Source organism: Xylocopa sonorina, chromosome 2 (genome assembly GCF_050948175.1).
Source record: "Xylocopa sonorina isolate GNS202 chromosome 2, iyXylSono1_principal, whole genome shotgun sequence".
Taxonomy (NCBI): Eukaryota; Metazoa; Arthropoda; class Insecta; order Hymenoptera; family Apidae; genus Xylocopa; species Xylocopa sonorina.
Window position 1 is genome coordinate 9,451,692 of NC_135194.1, and position 12,882 is coordinate 9,464,573.

A 12,882-nucleotide genomic window follows, 5' to 3' on the forward strand; every position below is an offset into this window, starting at 1 on the left:
CTATTACATAATCTGTTTATCCAAGAATTTGCAATAATAATGGTCATAAGGTACAGTGGTAAAAAAGTGTATGTTATTCGCCTTTTTTGCTTCTTTCGTGAGTGATACGCCTAGCCACCATCTACCAAACATAGACAGACTTGACAAGTCTATTTCAACGCGTGTAACTGGCTTAAGAGTGGCCAGAGCATAATTTTAAAGCCGTTTCCGCATATTCGGATAATGCTGTCAATTTCTTTATTATACTGCAGACTTGCAGGCAGCCTCGAAAGAAACAAATTAATCACACAACCACACAATTTCTTGTCGTCTGTACGATCATCAAGATCGGGTAAGCACGTGAGTAATTAGCAGGGACATGGAGAAGGAGATATCGTAACTCCTCAGGTAATCAGTTACACCGGTTAGGAAACCTTAGTTGACAATTTTCTTTGTACGCTACTTCGAATGGAAGATTGGTGAAAGGCTAAACCGTATATCCGGCTGTAGAAGACGAGACTTCTTGTACCAAAAAGTTTACATTACGCACGTCACGTTGAGAATGTTATAACAGTCAAATATTATCAAACGAATATCGAAACCTGACTTATTTCCGGTTTGCGGCGATTAATGCTTCTTACTCAGGCACTTCTCAAAAACATTCATCTTCGATCACAGCACGGGATGAAGTGTCTATCGTGAAGTCTACATCAGGTTTAGAAATACCACAGTCTCGCAAAACTTCTGTCCTCTCACTTATTCCATGTCCAAAGTCACTTACTTTCATAGCAATCCTTCAATTCTGACAGTAGTTTCACGTTGGTGCACCGCTCATTCCAACAGTGTACATATACCCTCCGGAATTATCATTCGACTCTCAAAACTAAAGCAATCTGCACAACCACGTGAGAACAATCGTCAAAACAAAACGAGAGTGCAACTTGTTCGAGGGTAGAACGTGTACTGATCAGAAAACTGCAGGCAGCAATTGCAAGCACGCCTGCGCGGCCTCAAAGAACGCGGGACACATCTGAAACAGTGCAACTGTTGCTGTGAACGACCATCTGTTTACGCAATAATTTATTTCATTCGCTTGACACCACGCACGATCGATTCAATTTCTAAGATGAATTATTTTTCTTTAACTTTTTTTCTTAACTGGGAAGAAATAGGGTTGAACGACACCCACGCAACATTTCGCGTCAAACGTTCACCAGCGTTCGAGCAATATGAGTTTCTTTGAGAACGAGTACTACAACATCACTCGACAACTTCTGCTTCTTACCGGATTGTGGCCGTACAAGAAGTCGCAGCTGGCTCGTCTCTATAGTGGCTATATTTTGATTCTTCTTCTGACTCTTCCGGTTTTTCAGGTATCTGTTATTTCATTGATCGATGTGTGCCTCGTATATGCGTTTCGATTTAGATTGAACGAAATTCGACTAAGACTCGGAATGAAACTCTATATTGTTTAACATGTACACTTTTCTGAGGAACTGAACATTACGACTTATCTATTACTACAGATAATGGAGATTCTTCATGCGGAATACGATTTTAAGCATATTTTATCGAGCTCTGCCTACGTGATCGTATCGTTTATATTCATAGTAGAGTATTACAGCATCTGCCTACAACCGAAGAAAGTGAGTTAGGCAAACACTCGATGGATGACGGAAAACTGCAACGATTTAACGATTCTCATTTGAAATATTAGATCAGGATGCTACTCGAATCCATTAAACGAGACTGGAACGATATGCAAGGGAACGAGAACGAATTGAACATTTTGAGGAAGTGCATGGGCATTACTAGACAGTACACAATTTTTTGCGCAAGTATGTATGTGACAAGTGGAACGTACTCTGCTATTCGATAATAATTTCTAGAATGATGTTAACCATCGTTGTATTCACTTCAGCGGTGATAACTTTGATTTTAATCACATTTGCGATGGCTCATCTTCTACCACTGCTACTCGATGTAGTGGTGCCTTTAAACGAGTCTCGACAGCGGGAATTAATTGTACCAATCTCGCCCTTTCTCGTTGGAAGTAATTTTAATTTTAGGGTGGGTTACTTGATCACTGCTGTCGCTTTCGGATCTTATGGAGTGATATCCGCTGAAACTACTTCTGTAGTATTACTGCGACATTCTTGTGGATTGCTGAAAATTACGAGGTAAGAAGTACGAAGGGCATTGTTTTCTGATGTAGGGACACAGAACTATAAGTTATGCTTTAAAAATCCCAACACTTATCGACACTTCATTTTTACTTTCCAGTTACAAAATAAAGCATTCATTAGATTGGGACGAGAATCTAGTTTCTAGTAGATACAAACGTACCGTAATTTATTTGAGGATAATTGATATCGTAAACATGCATAACCGAGCCCTCGCGTTAGTATTTTGAATTCTGTACTGTCCAGCCCTGTTTTACTCGTTTCTGCACACATTCTATTACGTATATGTCGATTTTTCATATTTTATTGAAGGTTTCTCGAGGCCACAGTAAATACCTATCAGACATGTTACATGGTATTGATTTTCCTCGTTGTTTGCTCGCTTATTCTTAATTTGTTTCATGTAAGTCACACCATGTTATAACGAGTTTAGAACGATTTTACGTATTTATATTACTCGCGTATTGTGATGTTGCCTGTGTCTTTTCTCGTTAACAGATCTTTCAAGCGTTAGTAGTAAATCACGATGTGAAAGAATTTTTAATCATTTTCATCATAATTATGCCTCATTTTCTCGTCTGTGCTTTTTCTAACTACAGCATACAGAATATCATAGACCATAATAGGGTCATTTTCGTTCAAACGTAAGTAGCTTCACTATTCTACCTTTTCGGCATCTGCCTCCGTTTTTTGTTTGTAACAGTATAACTCTGCTAAATATTACTGGAAAAATGGACATTTTTCTAGTTATTTCGTAAAATGGTACGAGACACCTGTATCCATACAAAAGTTGTATTTGTTCTTGATGCTAAAAACGACGAGAGATATAAAGGTAACTGTTGGCCTCTTCGTCCCATCCATGGAGGGTTTTTTCAAGGTAATATCACTGTTTAAAACAATTTTGCTTCACGCTAAACATCAAGTGCATTAATTTTTCTAGCTTATGAATACAACGTTCAGCTACTTTATGGTACTCTGCTCCACTCGAATGGGAACATAAGTAATGCTCAATCCGCAATGAAATAATCATCATTCTAGTTAATGAGAAGAAGTTTGAAGGTAGCGAATATTCACCCCCTTTGCGGAAGGTCAAGTTCCACGCTCGTAACGCGTTCATTGTATCACAGAGGCACATCGATTTTCCCTGACACGCTGTTCCCTCAATGGCACACTTTTGCATCCCCTCAGAAACAATCGATATTTTTTACCACAAGTACAGCATTTCTTTCTCTACAAATTTCTGTTCCACATTTTTTCCCCCTTTCAAGCCATTATTTAAATGAGATACCACAAGTGCCGGTTGCACCGAGAATACTGGTAATAATAATTAATAATGTATCACAACTCTATTCAATCGGGATCCTAGGGAAACTATTACAGAAGTTCTTTGTCCAAGAATCTTCAATAATAATGGGGTCATAACACATAAAAGCATAAAAATGTGTATTATTCGCCTTTGTTGCTTCGTTCGTTAGTGATACACCTGGTCATAGATCTACCAAACGTGTAGAATGAGGCATGTCTCAGCACTAACCTGTTTAGACAGACCTGACAAGTCTATCTGAATGCGTGTAACTGGCTTAAGAGAGGCCCCAGTAAAATTCTGAAGCTGTTTTCGGATAATCCGGCCACCTTTCCCACTATACACCCGACTATACAGATAGCCTCGAAAGAAACAAATTAATCACACGGCCACATTATTTATTTCATCTACACGAGCATCGAGATTGAGTAAGCACGTGGGTAATTACCAGGGTCATCGAAAAAGAAATATTATAACTCCTCAGGCAATTAGTTACACCAGTCAGGGACCTTAAGCTGACAATTTTTCTTAAATGCTGTTTCAAACGGAAGATTGCTATACACGGAAGTCTGAAAAATTCACTCAGTTTTTTTCCTGATCTACTGAAAATCCGAATACTGCGAATCATTAAAACAGCATAAAACTCTAGGCGGTAACGACGGTTCATCGTCCTCGGTAAGAAGAACAACATAAAGCTTCCTTACCGCGACGGTAAAATTCTAAAAATGTTTTACAGCAACGCTAACTAAATCATGGAACAATATTAACGATATACTGAACTTTCTAATGATAAACAGTAACGATGTAATATACCAGGCGTTCCACTAATGACGTATATCCATTGCACTGTTCATAGATCAGTTATTGCATAGTTATTGCATAGTTCATAGTTCATAGATCATAATAAATTCTCCATTTCGCGACGGGACCTTCAGAATTGCCTCGTATATTCGTATATAAAAGATCAGACTTCTTGTAACAAGTAGTATGTGGATTGCATATATTTTTAAACGTTTATATTTCGCACGTCACATTGAGAACATTGTAACAGTCATATAAGTCAAATGAATATCGATACCTAAATTATTTCCGGTTCTCGGCGATTAATGCTTCTTTGCTCAGGCACTTCTCGAAAACATTCATCATCCACGCGTTGTTATTCCAAGATGCGACGCTTAAACTCTGTCAGTGCGTACGCTTTTGTGCGAAGCATATCAGATCGATCACGGCACGGGATGAAGTACCTGCCACAAAGTCCACATCGAGTTTAGAAATAGTTACGGCAAATCTTCTGTCCTCTTACTTATTCTATATTCAAAGTACTCACTTGCGTAGCAATCCTTGAATTTCAACAGTGGTTTCACGTTGGTGCACCGTTCCTACCACGTGTTTCCTCAACAGTGTGTCCTTCATAAATTCGTATCAGAATTATCATTTGTCTCTCAAAACTAGAGCAATCTACACCACCACGTGAGAACAACCGCCAGAACAGCTCGAGAATGCAACTTGTTCGAGGGTAGAATGTGTACTGAGCAGAAAACTGCAGGCAGCAATTGCAAGGACGCTTGCGCGGCCTCGAGGAACGCGGGACACATCTGAAACAGTGCAACTGTTGTTGTGAACGACCATCTGTTTACGCAATAATTTATTTAATTCGCTTGACACCTCGCACGATCGATTCCATCTCTAAGATGACTTATTCTTCTTTATGTTTTTTTCTCAACTTGGAGAAAATAGGGTTGAACGACACCCCCGCAACGTTTCGCGTCAAACGTTCACCAGCATTCGAGCGAGATGAATTTCTTTGAAAACGAATACTACAACAGTACTCGACAACTTCTGCTTCTTACTGGATTGTGGCCGTATAAGAAGTCGAAGCTAGCTCTTCTCTATAGTGGCTATATTTTAATTCTTCTTCTGACTCTTCCGGTTTCTCTGGTATCTATTATTTTGTTGATCAGTGTGACCTTCTTCGTACACGCGTTCGTATCCAAGTAATGATTTCAATTGAACAAAAGTTAATTAAAATCCACGTTGAAACTTTATATTATTTAACGTGTACATTTTTCTGTGGAACGGAACATTACGACTCATCGATTATTACAGATAATGGAAATTTTTAATGCGAAATACGATTTTAAGCATATTTTATCGAGCTCTGCTTACTTGCTCATATCGTTTATATTCATAGCAGAGTATTACAGCACCTGCCTACAACCGAAAAAAGTGAGTTAGGCAAACACTCGATGAATGGCGGAAAACGGCAACGATTTAACGATTCTCATTTGAAATATCAGATCAGGATGCTGTTCGAATGCATTAAACGAGACTGGAACGATATCAAAGAGAACGAGGACGAATTGAACATTTTGAGGAAATGCATGGACATTGCGAGGCAGTACACAATTTTTTGCGCAAGTATATATGCGTCACGAATGGATACATGTATAGACAAGTGGAACGTACACTACTCTTCAATAATAATTTTTAGAATGATGTTAACCATCGTTGTATTCATTTCAGCGGTGATAACTTTGTTTTTAATGATATTTGCAATGGTTCTGCTCCTACCATTGCTACTCGATGTAGTGGTGCCTTTAAACGAGTCTCGACAACGCGACTTAATAGTACCAATCCCGTCCTTCTTTGGTGGAAATAATTTCAATTTTGGTGTGGGTTACCTGATCACTGCTGTCACTTACGGAGCTTATGGAATGATAACCACTGAAAGTACTACTGCAGTATTCATGCGACATATTTGTGGGTTGCTGAAAATTACGAGGTAAAAATACAAAGGGTATTGTTTACTGAAGTAGGGACACAGAAATATAACTTATGCTTTAAAAATCCCAACACTTATCGACACTTCATTTTTACTTTCCAGTTACAAAATCAAGCATTCATTAGATTGGGACGAGAATCAAGTTTCTAATAGATACAAACGTACCGTAATTTATTTGAGGCTAATTGATATCGTAAACATGCATAAACGAGCCCTCGCGTTAGTATTTTGAATTCTGTAATGACCATCCCTGTTTTACTCGTTTCTGCACACATTCTATTACGTGTATGTTGATTTTTCATATTTTATTAAAGGTTTTCCGAGGCCACAATAAATACTTATCAGACATGTTACATGGTATTGATTTTCCTCCTTGTTTGCTCGCTTATTCTTAATTTGTTTCATGTAAGTCACACCATGTTATAACGAGTTTAGAACGATTTTGCGTATTTATATTACTCGCGTATTCTGATGTTGCCTGTGTCTTTTTTCGTTAACAGGCCTTTCAAGCATTAGTGGTAACACCGAATTTAAAGGAATTTTTAATAGTTTTCATCACACTTATCCCTCATTTTGTTCTCTGTGCTTTTCCTAACTACAACGTACAAAGGATCGCAGATTATAATAGGAACATTTTCGCTCAAACGTAAGTAGCTTTATTATTCTACCTTCTCGGTATCTGCCTCCGTTTTTTTAGAACACTATAGCTCTGTTAAATATTACTGGAAAAATGAACATTTTTCTAGTTATTTCATAAAATGGTACGAGACACCTGTATCCATACAGAAGTTGTATTTGTTCCTGATGCTAAAAACGACGAAAGATATGAAGATAAATATAGGTTCCTTCGTCCCATCCATGGAGGGTTTCTTCAAGGTAATAAAAATGTTTACAACAACTTTACTTCGCGCTAAACAACAAGTGCATTAATTTTTCTAGCTTATGAATATATCGTTCAGCTACTTTATGGTACTGTGCTCCACTCGAACGGAAACATAAGTTATGTTCTATCCACAATGAAATAAATATTATTCTAGTTAATAATAAGAAGGTTAACAGTAGCGAATATCCACCCCCTTTATGAAAGGTCAAGTTCCTCGCTCGTAAAGCAGTCATTGTGTCACAGATACATATCGATTTTCCAGTCGTATACTCATTGCACTGTTTTTAGATCGTAATCAATTCTTAATTTCGCGACGTCTCCTTCAGAATCGCCCCGTATATCCAGCTGTAGAATACGAGGCGCCTTGTAGCGAATAGGATGTGAATCACGTATGTTTTTAAAATTTTACATTTCGCACGTCACGTTGTAAACTTTGTAACGCTCAAATATTATCAAACGAATATCGATACCTGACTTATTTCTGGTTTGCGGCGATTAATGCTTCTTTGCTCAGGCACTTCTCAAAAACATACATCTTCTGCGCGTTGTGCGAAGCATATCAACTCGATCACAGCACGGGATGAAGTGTTTATCGCGAAGTCTGCGTCAAATTTATAAATACCACAGTTTTGGCAAAACTTCTGTCCTTTTATTTATCCTATGTCCAATGTTACTTATTTGCGTAGCAATCCACCAATTTTAACAGAGGTTTCACGTTGGTGCACCGTTTCGTCCACATGTCTCTTCAACAGTGTGTCCTTTATAAATTCGTATCAGAATTATCACTCGTATCTCTAAACTAGTGCAATTTACACAACCACGTGAGAGCAATCGTCGAAACAGCTCGAGAAGGCACTTGTTCAAGGGTAGAACGTGTACTGAGCATAAAACTGCATGCAGCAAATGCTGGGACGCCTGCGCGGCCTGAAGGAACGCGGGACATATCTGAAATAGTGCAACTGTTGTGAACGACCACCTGTTTACGCAATAATTTATTTAATTCGCATGACATTACGCACGATCGATTCCATCTCTAAGAAGAATTATTTTTCTTTATCTTTTTCTCTTAACTCGGAAGAAATGGGGTTGAACGACAGCCCCGCAACATTTCGCGTCAAACGTTCACCAGCGTTCGAGCAAGATGAATTTCTTTGAGAACGAATACTACATCACTCGACAACTTATGCTGTTTACCGGATTGTGGCCGTACCAGAAGTCGAAGCTAGCTCTCCTCTATAATGGCTATATTCTGGTTCTTCTACTAACTTTTCCGATTTCTCTGGTATCTATTATCTTTTGATCAGTGTCACTTTCTTCGTACACGCGTTCGTTTCCAAGTTATGATTTAAATTGAACAAAAGTTAATCAAAATCCCCAATGAAACTTTAAATTATTTAACATGTACACTTTTTTGTGGAACAGAAGCATTACGATCCATCGGTTATTACAGATAATTGCAATTGTCCATGCGGAATACGATTTTAAGCAAATTCTATCGAACTCTTCTTACGTGATCGTATCATTTATATTCATAGTAGAGTATTACAGCTTCTGCTTGCAACCGAAAAAAGTGAGTAACCCGATCGACGGAAAGCTGCAACGATTTAACGATATCCGTTTGAAAACACAGATCAGGATGCTGTTCGAATGCATTAAACGCGACTGGAACGATATCCAAGAAAACGAGAACGAATTGAACATTTTGAGGAAGTGCATGGGCATTGCGAAACAGTACACAATTTTTTGCGCAAGTATATATGTGTCACGAATGGATATATGTATAGACAAGTGAAACATACGCTACTCTTCGTTAATAATTGCTAGGATGATGTTAACCGTCGCTGTACTCATTTTAGCGATAATGACTTTGATTTTAATCACATTTGTGATTGCTCATCTTCTGCCACGGCTACTCGATGTAGTAGTGCCTTTAAACGAGTCTCGACAACACGAATTAATAGTACCAATCTCGTCCTTCTTCGGTGGAAATAATTTCTATTTTAGGCTGGGTTACTTGATCACTGTTATCGTTTTCGGATGTTGTGGAATGATAACCTCTGAAACTACTGCTGTAGTATTTACACGACACTTTTGCGGATTGCTGAAAATTACGAGGTAAGCAATACTAAGGGCATTGTTTTCTGAAGTAGGGACGCAAAACTATAAACTATACTTTAAAAATCCCAACACTTATCGAGACTTCAATTTTACTTTCCAGTTACAAAATCCAACATTCATTAGATTGGGACGAAAGTCAAGTTTCTAATAGGCACAGATGCACTGTAATTTATTTGAGGATAATTGATATCGTAAACATGCATAAACGGGCCCTCGCGTTAGTATTTTGAAGTCTGTAATGTACAGCCCTTTTTTACTCGTTCCTGCACGTATTCTATTACGTGTTTATCGATTTTTCATATTTTATTAAAGGTTTCTCGAGGCCTCATTAAATACTTTTTGGACATGTTACATGTTTATGGTTTTCCTCGGTATTTGCTCGCTTATTCTTAATTTATTCCATGTAAGTCGCACCATATTTAACGAGTTTGAAACGATTTAATGTATTTTTATTACTCGCACTTTATTACCAATATTGCTCCTGTCGCATTTCGTTAACAGATCTTTCAAGCATTGGTGGTAACACCGAATTTAAAGGAATTATTAATAGTTTGCATTATAATTGTCCCTCATTTTGTTCTCTGTGCTTTTCCTAACTACAGCGTACAAAACATCATTGATTATAATAGGAACATTTTCGTTCAAACGTAAGTAGCTTTATTATTCTACCTTCTCGGTATCTGCCTCCCTTTTTTATAACAGTATAAATCTGCTAAATATTACTGGAAAAACGAACATTTTTCTAGTTATTTCGTAAAATGGTACGAGACACCTGTATCCATACAGAAGTTGTATTTGTTCTTGATGCTTAAAACGACGAGAGATATAAAGGTAACTATAGGTTTCTTCGTCCCATCCATGGAGGGTTTTTTCAAGGTAATAAAAATGTTTAAAGCAACTTTGCATCGCGCTAAACACCAAGTACATTAATTTTTCTAGCTTATGAATATAACCTTCAGCTACTTTATGGTACTGTGCTCCACTCGAACGGGAACGTAAGTTATGTTCTATCCACAATGAAATAAACATTATTGAAGTTAATGAAAAGAAGGTTAACAGTAGCGAATATCCACCCCCTTTACAAAAGGTCAAGTTCCTCGCTCGTAACGCGTTTATTGTGTCATAGGGACATATCGATTTTCCCGTCGTATACTCATTGCACTGTTTATAGGTTGTAATAAATTCTTAATTTCGTGACGGCTGCTGCAGAATCGCCTCACATATCCTGCCGTAGAAAAGGAGGCTTCTTGTAACGAATAGATTTGTTGAATCGCGTATGTTTTCAAAAGCTTACATTTCGCAAATCACGTTTAATAGGCTGTAACGGTCAAATATTATAAAACGAATACCGATACCTGACTTATTTCCGGTTTGCGGCGATTAATGCTTCTTTGCTCAGGCACTTCTCAAAAATATACATCTTCTGTGCGTTGTGCGCAGGATATCAACTCGATCACAGCGCGGGATGATGTGTCTATCGCGAAGTCTGCTTCAAATTTAAAAATACCACACTTTCGGCAAAACTTCTGTCCTCTTATTTATCCTATGTCCAAAGTTACTTGCTTGCCTAGCAATCCCCCAATTTTGACAGTGGTTTCACGTTGGTGCACCTCTCCTTGCAACAGTGTATCCTTATATATCCGTATATAAACGTATCGCTTATAAATTCGTATCGAAATTATTATTCGCGTCTCAAAACTAGAGCAATGTACACAACCACGTGACAACAATCGTCGAAACGGCTCGAAAATACAACTTGTCCGAGGGCAGAAGGTGTACTGAGCAGAAAACTGCAGGTAGCAATTGCAACGCCTGCGCGGCCTCAAGGAACGCGGGAGATATCTGAAACAGTGCAACTGTTGCTGTGAACGACCATCTGTTTACGCAATAATTTATTTAATTCGCTTGACATCACGCACGATCGATTCCATCTCTGAGATGAATTATTTTTCTTTATCTTTTTTTCTTAACTTGGAAAGAATGGGGTTGAACGATACCCCCGCAACATTTCGCGTCAAACGTTCACCAGCGTTCGAGCAATATGAGTTTCTTTGAGAACGAGTACTACAGCATCACTCGACAACTTCTGCTTCTTACCGGATTGTGGCCGTACAGGAAGTCGAAGCTGGCTCTCCTCTATAGTGGCTATATTTTAATTCTTCTTCTGACTCTTCCCATTTTACAGGTATCTGTTATTTGATTAATCGATGTGTACCTCGTATACGCATTTCTTTCTGTATTTCGATTTAAATTGAACTAAAAATTCAATTAAAATTCAAACTTTAAATTATTTAACGTCTACACTTTCCTGGGGAAGCATTGATGGGACGGAGCATTACGATTCATCGATTATTACAGATAATGCAAATTTTTAATGTGGAATACGATTTTAAGCAAATTCTATCAAGCTGTGCCTACGTGATTGTATCGTTGATATTCATAGTAGAGTATTACAGCTTCTGCCTACAACCGAAAAATGTGAGTTAGGCAAATACGTGATGGATGGCGGAAAACAGCAATCATTTAACGATTCTCATTTAAAATATCAGATGAGGCTGCTGTTCGATTGCATTAAACGAGACTGGAACGATATCCATGGGAACGAGGACGAATTGAACATTTTGAGGAAGTGCATGGACATTGGTAGACAGTACACAATTTTTTGCGCAAGTATATATGTGTCACAAATGTATATATGTATAGACAAGTGAAACATACTCTACTCTTTGACGATTATTTTTAGAATGATGTTTATCATCGTTGTATTCATTTCAGCGGTGATGACATTGATTTTAATCACATTTGCGATGGCTCATCTCCTACCACTGATTCTGGATGTAGTGGTGCCTTTAAACGAGTCTCGACAGCGGGAATTAATTGTACCAATCTCGCCTTTTTTCGGTGGAAGTAATTTCAATTTTAGGGTGGGTTACTTGATCACTGTTGTCGTTTTGGGATCTTATGGAGTGATATCCGCTGAAACTACTTCTGTAGTATTTATGCGACATGCTTGTGGACTGCTGAAAATTACGAGGTTAGAAATACTAAGGACACTGTTTTCTGGATTAGCAACATAGAACTTATACTTTAAAAATCCCAACATTTATAGACGCTTCATTTTCACGTTGCAGTTACAGAATCCAACATTCATTAGATTGGGACGAGAGTCAAGTTTCTGATAGAGACAAATGTACTGTCATTTATCTGAGGCTAATTGAAATCGTAAACATGCATAAACGAGCCCTCGCGTTAGTATTTTGAAGTTTGTAATGTACAGCTCTCTTTTACTCGTTCTTGCACATATTCTATTACTTGTTTATCGACTTTCCATATTTTGTTAAAGGTTTCTCGAGGCCTCATTAAATACTTTTTGGACATGTTACATGTTTATGGTTTTCCTCGGTATTTCCTCGCTTATTCTTAATTTATTTCATGTAAGTCGCATCATATTTAAGGAGGTTGGAACGATTTTACGTACTTTTATTACTCGCACTTTATTACTAATATTGTCCCTGTCATATTTCGTTAACAGATCTTTCAAGCATTAGTGGTAACACCGAATTTAAAGGAATTATTAATAGTTTTCGTCATAATTATCCCTCATTTTGTTCTCTGTGCTTTTCCTAACTACACC

General features: G+C 37.9%; 1 protein-coding gene across 5 annotated transcripts in view; it reads left to right on the forward strand.

Moving 5' to 3' along the window:
- Alpha-man-ia (alpha-Mannosidase class I a) overlaps positions 1–12,882 on the forward strand; it is a 430,149-nt gene that overhangs the window by 380,601 nt on the left and 36,666 nt on the right. The gene's annotated exons all lie outside the window — the stretch shown is intronic.